General features: G+C 40.0%; 1 pseudogene; it reads right to left on the minus strand.

The window, feature by feature from the left end:
- The window catches only part of LOC138812961 (Golgi to ER traffic protein 4 homolog pseudogene), a 10235-nt pseudogene extending 4009 nt beyond the window's left edge, over positions 1 to 6226 (minus strand).
- Positions 6227 to 13432: the final 7206 nt, after the last annotated feature.

The following is a 13432-nucleotide window of genomic DNA, read 5'->3' on the forward strand; positions in this document are numbered from 1 at the left end:
CTACCATAAATACTTGTGAAAGAAAGAGTAATCCTGTCTTTCTATTACTGGATATTAATGTGTCAGTAAACTTTAGGAAAATAAAGGAATAACATCAATAAATATAACTGATTATTGTAATAGTAATGTTAAACATTACTACAATGCTGATTATTTTCTGAGCAATTTAATATAAAGCTGAAGGAAAGCAACGTTTTTGAGTGCTGATATTGGAGTTTAAACTCAAGACCTTACCTTCTCACTTATGCATTTTCCCTCAAGGGCGGTGTTTTACTCTTGAACCACAGATTCCCTTCCAAATTTATTTGGGGGATTATTTAGAGATAAGAAACTCATGGTCTTTCCTTCTTGGGCTGGATTTAAACCTGGATCTCAGTTCTCTGAGTAGATAGAATTACCAGTGTGTGCTAACAAAGTCCAGTTTCAAGGAGAGGGCAAGTTTCTGATTTCAAGCTCCAGTAATAGCACAAAAACAAAAACAAAAGTTATGACATATAAATATAGTGATAAACTAGGAACCCAAACAAACCAAATGTGGGTATCTAGATGGGCGAAAGACTTAATAGCATTATTATCACTATTACCTTTCCTAGCATTTTGAATAACCTGAAATTATGGATTAAAGTCATAGCTTAGTTGGTAAAGTACTAGCTAAAGAGCAACAACATCAAACACCAAGTACAAGTCTCAGTCTCAAACTTTAAATGAAATCTGAAATGATTTTTTCCTTAAATGAAAATTGACCATAGGAAACCCCTGATACCTAAATGTATGGTCAAAGAAGAAAACTGGAAAATGTTCAGGAAGACAGAATTTTAAATCTCAGTGATTACCATATGGACAGTAGATCAGACCATGTGTAACTTCATACTACATGCAGTGGGCTACGTTAAGGACTTAAAAATTGTAAACATTTACACTCCTCAAAAAAAGAAAAAACACAACTTACCAGGACACTGGGGATTCACATATGTAATTCTAGCTCAGTGCTCTGCTACTTGAGCCACAAACTCCATTTTCAGCATTTTTGGTGTTTAGTTGGAGATAGGAATCTCACAGGTTTTCCTCCCCTGGCTGGCTTTGAAACAAAATCCTCAGCTCTTTGCCTACTGAGTAGATAGGATTACAAGCTTGAACTGATACTCTTATTTTTCTATTCTATTCTTCTTTTGCTTTTCTATTTAAGAATCATTTCGTTAAGTGGCAAAAAAATCCTGCTTTTGAACACAGCAGAGAAAATCAATGAAAATAGAAGCTGTGTCTGAATAGATCAATAAATGGATATATATTTTAAAAGACGTATCAAAATACAAAATAACAAAACAGAGAAGAAACCAGTTGCCAATAACCAAAACAAATGAGTACTTTATCAGAAATCCTACCGTTATAAAATTTAAAAGTACAGTAATAAACAACTTCAGATGATTTATTCAAAGATGAAACCTATCAAACCTACTTAAGGAAGAACGAAAAAAATGGAATCTACACAAATTTTCTCAATTTACATTTAAATGCATTGCAATCTATAAAACTCTAGGTACTGATGAATTTATTATTGACTTTTCCTAAAACTTTGAAGAGATCATTTTGATTCTACAAAAATATTTCCTTAGAAAGTGAGGAAATACTATTTGCCCTCTTAAAAGTTTCTTATAAAAAATATCTGGCTGAATTTTGTCTGGAATTATACTCTATGTACTGAGCAGTTAAGGAGAATTGTTTCAGGACATTGAGTCTTCTAATCATTAAGTACTTGATCGTTCATTTACTTAGTCCTTATTTTTTTGTATAACATTTGAAACGTTTTATAAAATCCATTCAAGATAAACTTCTGAATTGGAAAACCTTTTGGAGGGAATTTACTCAAAGCAGAATGATATATTTTAGGCATTTCAGTATTTAGAGCTGTGAGTATGAACTCCATGAACAGTATAACTTGTCTTTAAGGAAGTTTTTAATACATAGAGCATAACTAAGAAAAATTGTAGGTGATAGAGTAACTAAGGGAGGCCAGGACGTGGCCAACTGCCTCCATAGGAAGACAAAAGCTTGGGATGTACCCTGAGGGACAACTCTCCTGTCCTGTTCTGTCCTGTCGAGCTACTTGTCATGTATTGGGTACCTGCACAGGGAGGGCTGGAACTGCTCTCACAGCACCATAAACGTGGTTAGCTTGCTGCCATCCAAGGCCAGCAGCAGAAATCAGATGAAGTGGAGCAGGGATTGGATGGAGGGCGGCCCGTGCTTGATGGATGTTGCTTCTGTGCATACATGATGAAGACCACAGACCTAGTTTTGTTTTCCAATAGAGAAACTGCAGCACTGCCTGAGCCACAAGTATGTCCACTTGCCATGGAAGCTGTGGGCCGTGGAGTCCTCCACCAGCATGTTGGCGCAGCCCTCACCGTCTGTGGAGTGTAGAAAGTAGTATCAAGATTCCCAGTAGTTCGGCTCTTTCCACAGGGTCAGGGCCCAAAATGGAAGGAGCTAAGGATGGCCCCATTTCCAGGAACCCCAACTGGAACACTTCAGGGCTCTGGAGAAGGGGTCCATCAACTGAACACCCTAGCCAGACACTCCATCCATTTCTGCCATCTACATCCATTTCAGGGACTCCACACCAGCATGGACAGCTCTGCTGTGCTGTTTTGCTGGCCATGAAGGAAGAACAGCAGTATGCTCCTGAGCACATGAGCTCTTGGGCCTCAGAGGGCTTGCTCTGGGACATGTACCTGAAGAAGATGGTCCAGTACATTTGGTGTGCCCCATACTGGCCGCCATTCTCCATGCAGCTTAACTTGCATGTGATTGTGGGCTTCATTGTGAGAGCCTTCCTGCTCCACCATCGCTGCTGGCAATGTGGCCCAAGTAGTATAATCTTTAGAAAGACTAGGACAAAGCCTGAGAATATTAATGCAAGAAATTGGGGTACATCAAAAAGAGGGTGGGGAAAGTGTAGACAAATGAAGGGAGGAAGGGTCAGAATGTAGTCAAGCTCATTGGGAGAAAGTGAGGGAACAGAAGATGTTGTATGAAAGGAAATGTTCTCATCTGACTTATGTAAATGAAATCCCTCTACAGAACCTCTTTAAAATAACTATAATCAGCTGGGCACAGGCCACTCAGGCCTGTAATCTTAGCTACACAGGAAGCTGAGATCTGAGGGTCTCAGTTCAAAGCCAGCCCGGGCAGGAAACTCCATGTCACCCTTATCTCCAATAAACCACTAAAAAACAGGAAGTGGCGCTCTGGCTCAAGTGGTAGAGTGCTCATCTTGAGTGCAACAGCTGAGGGATAATGCCCAATCCCAGAGTTCAAACCCCATGCCTGACAATAAATAAATAAATAAATAAATAAATAAATAAATAAATAAATAAATAAATAAATAAATAAAATTAAATTTGCTAAAAAGGAATTCATTGCCTATACTGCAAAACTAAGAAATATAAGGGAATGGTGGGTCAGAGGGGGGTGTGATTATTGTAGGTGTGGCACAAATCAATATGCACTGTATTCATAAACTGCTTTTGTTATATGGCAACTCCTTTGCACAACTACTGAAAGATAATTGACAAATAAAAATAATAATTGAATAGATGTAAAATAAGATACAAGAGAAAGAAATGGTTGATAGATACTTCTGATATAGAACAGGGCTTCCTATTACATTGGGACCCTATAGAAGAACTCTACTGTTTTTGTAATATTTCAGAATAAGATGAGATTCATAAAGCATAGTTCATTATGATTTTTCAAAAATAATTTAAGTAGTTGTTAATAACCCAACAATACTAAATTCCTATATTATCTACATGAACAAATGTAATTTATTATCATGGTTTGAAAGAAAAATCTATGGAAACACTTTTATTTTTGGTAGGACATGAAGCTTGACCTCTGGGCCTGGGCACTACCCCTCAGCTCTTCAGCTCAAGGCAAGCACCTTACCACTTGAGCCACATAGCCATTTCTGGTTTTCTGGTGGTTAATTAGAAATAAGAGTCTCATGCACTTGCCTGCCCAGGCTGGCTTTGAAGCGCAATCTTCTGATCTCAGCACCTTGACTAGCTAGGATTACAGGTGAGGGCCACCGATGCCTGGCTAAAATTCTTAATTCCAATTAATAAGCAGAAACCCAGAACTTGAGGCTTTGCTTAAAAGGGGGAGTGCAGGTAGAAAGTGTAAAGCAAATACTAGCAGAGAGGCAAGCAGAGAAAGAGAGAGAAAGAGAGAAAAAGCGAGAGTAAGAGAGAGGGAGGGAGAGAGAGAGAAAAATGTAAAAACAAGAAGCAACCATGGGAGGAGACAGGCAAAAGAGTGTAATGAAAGTGAATATTATGAAAATAAGTAGTATGAAAATAGGAAAATATAATGGAGTCCATTATTTTGTACAATAATAAGACAATATATCTAAAAGAAATTATTTAGACAGTGATGAGAACATATTAGCTGGTGGGGAAGATATTATTTACATTCACTTAGGCCCCAAACACAATCTCTGAAGATGCTCCTATTCTATCCGGGCCAATGAAGTGGCCACTGCCAGTTTTTGCAGCAAAAAAAGAAAAATGTCATTCTGAGAACCAATGAGAGATAATGGCCAGACACAAGTGCCAGGCCCTGGGTTTTGTTCTCCGATTTGAAAAAAAAAAACTAATCTTATTTAGTTTATGACTTACTTCACAGAAGAAATAAATGTATTCACTCATTCATGGATGCACATATTGATACATTTTCGGTCTCATTTGAGAAAATTTACTATGAAAAAGCATAACAGAAGTCACATACTGATGGTTCATGCTTGTAATCCAAGCCACTCAGGAGGCTGAGATTTGAGGATCATGGTTTGCAGCCAGTTGGTGCAAAATCGTCTATAAGTCTCTTATCCCAACCAGTAAAAGACCAACCAGCAAAAAAACTATAGCAGTGTCTCAAGCAGTAGAATGTTAGCCAAGAGCTATAAAGCTACAGGGCAGCACCCAGTCACTGAGTTCATGTCCCAGCAGAACTGGCAGAAAAAAAATGAACTCGAATTCAAAACAGCTTTATTAGGTTCAAAATAGTTCATAATCATTGAGAATAATTTGCTATTTGGGGCCAAACAAAACAATTATTTTTCTACTAATGACACAGAATAAAACACTCCTTAATTAGTTCTAAATCATGTAGGATTTCACTATGTGGAACTGTACCTTTTCTAATGATAGCAGAAAACTGTATGTATTATATCCCAGGACTGTAAAACATATAAAATTAGATTTGTGCTCCATGGACAAAGTTTCATGATTCATAAAAGAGTATCTTCACAGTACTTAAAGTTTTTATATACTCTACACTGATCCTTTTTCCATACTGTATTATTATTGAGCACAACATAATTGTTAGTAAGCCTTGTCTTTACATTGGAAAATTCCCAATGCTGAACTTTCTAAACTTTCCTTTCTTTTATAAAGCAAATAAAACTATGATGGTATGTGAATATCATCAGTAGAAAAGTAAGTGAATGCCACCTCTACAATGCTCTGGACCTGCTTGATCATCTCACCCAGCTGCAGTTCTGTGTTCTTTCAGGCATCCTTTCAGGCTGATTGATCTTCTCCTTAGTGCCCAGGTTAGGGTGCCCAGTAACTTCCCTCCAGTCTCCAAGGTTAGCTCGTGGTTGTTTCTTCATTGCAGAAAATAGATTTCTGTATTCTACAAAAAAAAATGTGATTGGGTCAAGCCTCTACTGTCATAAAGATTTTATTGTACATTAGTCCATATTTCCTCAGATAATTCCTTAAATATTCAATTAATGGGAGGAAGGGGCTTGGAGGGAGGGAGGGAAAAGAAGGCACTATACAAAAGGAAATGTATTCATTATCTGACTCATGTAATTTAATCCCTCTGTACATTCTCTTTATAATACCAATGTAGACATGGCCAACATATTCACCTAACAAAACTAATATGTTACACATATTGAGAAGACAGTATACTCCCAAATAAAGTGTACTTAAATCATTTGCAAAGCCACTCTGGCCCCTTTGCCTCTGCCACTCCTGGTCCTTTTGTCCAAGATGGGGTGCCAAAGGCACTGCCTCCTGGGCTCCAAGACCGCTGCTGTGAGGGTCTGTGGGCCACAGGTCAGCATCTCCAACACCAAATTTGCAAAATGGGGCGGGTCAGCGCAGCTTGTTATGGTCCACAATTCTGCTGCAGTGTGAAAAGGAGGAGGGCTGTACATGAGGGCTCTGGTTCCAAGCACCCTGCTAAGGCTAGAGTCCTTGGAAAGCCATACAGCAGCAGGGGGCAGCCACCAGGCTGTGAACCTCCAAGCTGGCAGTGGAGACCAGACAGCAAGGCCTCAGGGACCTGGGCACCTTGGCTCATCGCACCACGCCTTGCCCAGTGCCTCGACCTTGCAGCTACTGCCTGAGGTCTGGTCTTTGGGCCCTGCCCAGCAGCTGGGAGTACCAGATGCTACTCAGCAGCCTGAGTCCCCTGCTGCCAGCTGAGCACCCAAGGACTGGATTCTCCACCAGGTCAAGCGCCTCAGGGAGACAGTCAGTGGCTGTACACATGCCGACCTCATCTGGATGGCCTGTGTGACTTTCTGGCTGCCTGCAGGATGAGCAACCCTGGCAGAAAATCCCGGACTGCCAGCGGCTGCCCTAAGCCCCTTCGCTCAAGGTGGAGCCCATGCACCTGCGCTTCAGGGACAATGGAGACGATGGCAGGCAAGGAGATGCAGCAGCAGCACCACTGCTACCTCCATGCAGCCGACAGAGCCCCCAGGGCTGCCCGTGACATCAACCCCCTGGGCTGTCTGCTCCTGAACTGAGGCTGCCCATACAAGCAGTGCTCACTTTCCTCTATGTATGCCCTGCCCCTGCCCAATCCCCAGGTGTCACTGCCTCCTCTGCCACCTTTGCCCTGGACACTCAGCTGCCATAAGGGCCCCTCATAGAGTTCATAGTGGTTGAGGGCGCTTTTGCAGGACAGCCCCCAGGAAAGAGTGATAGGAGACTTGAGTCTGTGGGAAAAGGTATTCCGCACATATTTTGATAGAATATGAAATCAGATGAAAACAAAAATTATCAAATTTTAAAAAAGAAATTAACCAGGCATCAATGGCTCACAGCTTTTATCCAAGCTCCTCAGAAGACTGAGAGCTGAGGATCAAGAGTGGAAGCCAGCTTGGGTAGGAAAGTCCCTGAGATTCTTATCTCCAATTATCTACAAACAACAGCAGCAGCAGCAGCAGCAGCAGCAGCAGCAGCAAAACCCCACAAGTAAAGCTGTGGCTCAAAATGATAAAGTGTTAGCCCTGGGCATGAAGCTCCAGGACAATGCCCAGGCCCAGAATTCAAGCTTGATGATCCCCCTTCCCCAACAACAACTACAACAACAATAACAAAAATAAAAATTAAAAAAAATATTCCAGTGACATCCTCTAGACCAACTATATGTTAAACATCTTGCATAGTATCCACATGCTCACTAGGAGTGTGCTGTAATATTCTAGGACAGGGTCAACAAACATGTTTTGTAAAGAGTGGGCCATATGGTCTTCAATAATAACTACTCAAATTTGCCTTGCATCATGAGAACATACAAAAGTTGGATGAGGCTATGTTCAAATACAACTTTATTTATAAAACTGGGAGGGTCTCACGTTTGATTACAATATTCGGATTCTTGATTTTAGGTTACAAACACCAGTCCATAGCCAAGATCCAGAATATTCCAGTAGTTTGTTTCATTTATTTATATTAATTACAGAAGATGTAATAATGTAATTTTAAAAAAGAAACACTCAATTGCAATACAATATGTTATATTTGATCACCTGAACTGAAAAACTCATCTACTTACAATAGTCAATTGCTAGATTTTTCAGATTTACTAAAAGTAATTTGTAAAGATCTTAAGGTAAACAAAAATATCTAGGAAACGTTACTCTGACATATTATGAAATATATCCCTAACTCGGTTCTACTTTTCAATAACTTAGAGGAAATTGGGGAATCCATCCAAGAGAGCGAAATTCTGAAGAAAGACTGGTCTTCTACACACTGCACTGCAGCTCCTGGATAAGAAACCAGGGATCACCAAATATCCACACTGCTTTTCACACTGTAATTCCCTCTCAACAGACTACCAGCACATAGAAGAATTTTCACCAGAACCTGAGTGCCTCACTTCTTCTGTGTATTTATATGCACTATTCTAAGGCTTGAAGTCAAAACCTTGGTTCTGTCCCAGAGCTTTTCACTGTAGGCTAGCTCTATACCTCTTCCAGCTTTCTTTGGCAGTGAATTGGAGATGAGAGTCTCACAGACTTTCCTGCCCAGGCTGACTTTGAACTGAGATCCTCAGATCTCAGCTTCCAATTAAAGGTATAATTAAAGGCATGAGCTACCAGTGCCCAATAAACTGCCCTACTTTTCTTGATTGTTTTTATTTTGTTTGAGATCAGGACTTGAATTAAATATTTGACACGTTTTCTCACTAGGTATCACTCTGCCACTTGAGCCATATATCCAGCAATCATTATTTTGAATAGCTGGAAATCATCAAATTTTCTTAATATGGTCTGTACAATTACTGTTGTTCTAAAACTCATCCTAATCAAAAAAGTCTTATTTATGGACCCTAGAGATCATCTGAACAAATTCTCATAATATTGCTTGTAATTGCTTATCACTTTAGGAACATGATTTTTTAAATTATTGTTTTACATAGCAGAGTTGTCATTAAACAAAGCAGTTTATGAATACAATATGCCTTGATCAATGCCACCACTTTCAACATTCTCATTAATCCCTCCCCTTCACACACCTTCCCTCACTCTTCTCAATTAATGGTAGGATATTTACTGGAATCCTCTCTACATTTTCCCCTTTTCCTCCTCTTCATTCTCCAACCTTTCCTCCCTTCACCCTACTTTTGACTACCTATGACCCTATGATCCAGCAACTCTACTCCTGGGGATTTACCCAAAAGATTACAAACCAGGATATAATAAAGCGTTCAGCACAACCATGCTTAGTGAATCAGCCCAAATGCCCCTCAAGAGAGAAATTAATCAAGAAAATGATGAATATTGACCATTTGTAACTCTCATATCTCGTTTTTCTGACATTGTATAGTCTCTGTACTGCAGTGAGCAACACGTAGAAACTGAGGTAAAAGATTTTCAGTGTTATCTGTTAGCCATGGATTCCTTGATGTGAGTTCTCTGCTCACTCTCGTTGTCTGTTCATGCCTTTGAGTGCTAATAAAAATCACATGCATTTTTCTTCCTTTTCAATTCTTTCAAAGCCTAAAAAACTTTGTCTCTTTTGAGTAACTAATTTTAAAGAGAATATCACCAGCTGCCACCTCTCCGTGGCCTTGAAATTAAATGTTCAAATGGGACAATGGCTTTTTGGTGGGAGAGGGGAATTTTGTATTCAGAGGGTTTTGTATTCAGAAGATCTGTGCTTGCTAGACAGGACTTAGGTAGTACAACAGCTAGCAGTCAACTCCTTTTGACATACTTCTAGACATTTTGTTTATTTGAGGTCTTGAGCTTTTTGCCCAGGGCTGATCCTAGATTGATTGAGACCTGGCTACCTATGCCTGCCACATAAGTAGCTAGGATTACACATGTGAACCATTATGGCCAGCTCATTTTTTTGAGATGGGTGTCTTAGCAGTTTTTTCTCTGGCCTGGCCTCAGACCATGATCCTGTTTTATTTCTGCTTCCCAATCAGGTGGTATTACAGATGTGGGATACTATGCTTAATGCACTTGACACCTTCGTAACTAAAATTTCTTCTAAAATTCCAAGCAGGATGTAAGATTTTTCATACTCATTATATGTAACCATGAAGAATACTAAATAAGACATAATAAAGGGTTATAATTTAGATTATTTTAGTCACAGTGATAAAAATATCTGAACACTTTTTAAAATTTTTTGGAAAGTAGTATCTTGTAGGACCAAATAATGCATCTAACTGTGTTCTCAAGCATCTTTTATTTAATAGGATTCCATCTACTTGGTGCCATTGGTGGTTCATCACTCCCAGGTGTTCTACAACCTCTATTCTCTCATAGAATTTGCTTTCAATATCATCTGTGAAGGTGTTCAGCTAAAGCAACAACTGGCTATCAAAGCCCACTGATTGCTCTCCATTCGTTGTAGTGCATCTCCATTCAAAAACTCCTAAAACGCATGCCCAAGGAGCACAAACACCTACATCCTGAATGGAAAACTGTCCCATTGAGTGGATTTCCCCCTAGCAGATGCAATGCTCACAACATTAATAACTGTGAGCAGCATTTTTCTACCTTTTCCATGTCCCATAAGGATGCTGCTTGGAGTGGAGATTCTGGCCATTACACATTTGTGAAAAGGAGGACATATGTCAAACAGACTGAAAAGTTTGAGGGTGTACAAAAATAGATGCTACAAGTCATTGGAACAAATATCAGGACCCCTCTCTGGCCAGGAGTTCCTCTGAGAGTCAGTTGGGACAGCTTTGCAAGTTTCTAAACTACCCTGAGAGCTCATGGAAACAATATCCTGGGAAACAGAAATGATGTACTCCAGACAGACTCTTTATGCCCTTAAGGAGTGTCACAAATATACAGAGCTTCTCTGTTCCTTGGAGCACTGTCAAGACCCTAGGGAAGCTTGGATAACTCCAACTTCTATACTAATGTGAAAACTGCACAAGGCCAACCTTCTTTTGTTGTGCTTAGTAATTGTACTCTTTTATCCAGGAAAGATCTGGCATTTCCTATGCAGACATCTGAGGGGAGCATAAACAAGTGTTAGGTGTTTTGTTACTAAAGCTTGCATAGATTTTTTTTGGGGGGTCCGGTCATGGGGCCGGAACTCTGGGCCTGGGCGCTGTCCCTCAGCTGTTCAGCTCAAGGGTAGCACTCTACTACTTGAGCCACAGTGCCACTTCTGGCTTTTATTTTTTGCTTATGTGGTGCTGAGGAATCGAACTCAGGGCCTCATGCATGCAAGGCAAGCGTTCTACCACTGAGCCACCTTCCCAGCCCAAGATAATTTTTTTTTTAATGTGTTGATTCTGGGGTTTGAACTCAGGGCCTCAGCATTGAGTTTCATTTTCCCCAAGGCTACTACTAAAATTGGAGCACAAATCTCTTGAAATTTCCTGCCAAACAAACTCCATAACTAAGATAGGTAGAAATGCAAGCATGAGTCACTTAAGTATTATATCATGTACTCAAGTTAGAATGTGACAGGGAATAACAAAAATATCTATTGATACTATTATCTTTGATGATGAAGCCATTCTCCTTCTCCTTTTCCTCAAAGCCTGAGAGGTCATTTAAAGTAATAACATGGCTCCTTTATCTTCAGCATTTCTAAGGGTAAGTACACTGCCCACAAACAACTAGTTTCATATTCAGTTATATACACACAAAATGAAATATCATGGAAAAGCAACACATATATATTTGCAAAAAGCTAAAATGACTTCTTCCTTGTTCTCTTACTCAAAAGATCATTTGCCATGAAATAGATTGTCCTTGAAAAAATCGTGTTAAGTATGTCAGGGTTAGAGAGACAAAGACATATGTCTTCTCTCTGTGGAAGTTAGATCTAAATTATAAACATTCATGAAAAAACATATTCAGGGTCCTAGGCATACATACAAGCTGAATAAATTCTGGTATACTCATGGAAGATTGAAAGAGTGTAACTCCTTTAAACAACTCAGAGTTTAACAAACTGAATACCAGGAGGCTGAAACATGTGTTCCATATGTGGAGAGTGGGAGGAGGTCAAGGGGTAGAGGATGGTGATTGGAGGGAGAGAAGTTGGGTAACCAAACACAGTCCTAATAGTCAATGTATATGCGTGAATATAAAACCAGGTAACTTGAGAACATAGAGATGGGGTTGGGAGATATGTGGGAGAAGGATGAATGCAATGACATTGACCAAGATGCATTGTATTCAAAAAGTGACATGCTGTCAGTAAAAGTCCTTTGTAAAAGCAATTAAATAAGAAAGTCATATAAAAAGTAAGTCACACCCCATGTCTACTGGCTCAATTTGCCTCCTCCAAGTGATCTGTGAAAAAAGCTCAGCTGCTTTCAGATAATTACCTCAAGTTTCTTCAGGAGGAATTTCATTTGCACTGCGGAACTCAGAGAGTGCTCAGGCCACATCTCTGTGATTTCACCTTCCAAGTCATTCATCCAGGTCATCATTTCTGTGACTCTCGATGGAAAGTTCTCCATCGGAAGCCGCAACAACAGAATGATTTCCCCTTAATTTCTGCAGTTGACAAGTCAGGATATCACAAAAGAATTCTCATTTGATAAAAGGTCTTGCTACCATAATTATGCAGGTTACCCACAAACCCAACACAACATTTAACCTTAAAATACATGACCCGCCCTTCCCACACCCAGTAATGATATAAAACTTTTACATAATGTAGCACAGTACCAGATACTATGAGAAAAATGTAAATCTTATTTTGCCCTTAAGAAAGATCTCATTAGAGGTCAGTGAAGTAACTAAGACCTAGATTAAGTGGTGCCACAGAAAAATAATGTCAATAAAAATTGTTGAATTGGAAAAAAATATTTTAGAATATTTGTGGGCTAACAATCAAATGCTGATTCAAATACCACGATCTCCCTGTATCAGTTGAAGCACTGGTGGGCTTTGGAGAAAGCATCCCTAACATCAAACCCAGACCTTCCAACTACACAGGCTACAGCAGAAAGGGAGTCAGGGCAGAATCCTAGCCATAGCCTTCCTTTTCTTAGATTCTCTATAGCACATGCTCAGGCTAATTTGGCACCATGAATATGTGTTCTTGCACACTGTGTACACACCTAAACACAAATCCTCCCACATAATTAGGATCTCATGAGAATTTAGATGGGAGCCCACTTATCTCAAATATGGACATGAGATAATGACCTATGAACTTGGTTAGACACTGACCAGGAAGATGGAGATCTGGAGGTGAAGCTGAAGAATCCCTTGAACAAGACCTCTTTGTAGCAGGTGAAGTGCTATTTGAGGAGGGTGGCACAATCCCCAGATTCAAACCCATAACCAAGTCTATAGATGCCAGGAAGGGACATGGGACAAACACCAAGCCCTAGCCGTCCTTCTCTTAGTCCCACTGTAACACATTATCAGGTAAATCTGGCAACAGGTAAATGAGAACGTGTGTGCGTGTGTGTGCGTGCGTGCATACGCACACACACACACATACACACACACACACACACACACACACACACACACACACAAACTTCACGCATGATTCTGTACACTCTGGAGGATAGAGCACCCCTTACCTCAAAACAGGGGCTTCCTGAGGGTAGCACATCACTACAGTCAGTGTATGAAAAGTTTGGTGAAGGCAGTAGACTCAATGGCTCCAACCCCATTGCC

The sequence above is a fragment of the Dipodomys merriami genome, unplaced genomic scaffold (assembly GCF_024711535.1).
Source record: "Dipodomys merriami isolate MVZ:Mamm:240054 unplaced genomic scaffold, mDipMer1.0.p SCAF_571, whole genome shotgun sequence".
Taxonomy (NCBI): domain Eukaryota; kingdom Metazoa; phylum Chordata; class Mammalia; order Rodentia; family Heteromyidae; genus Dipodomys; species Dipodomys merriami.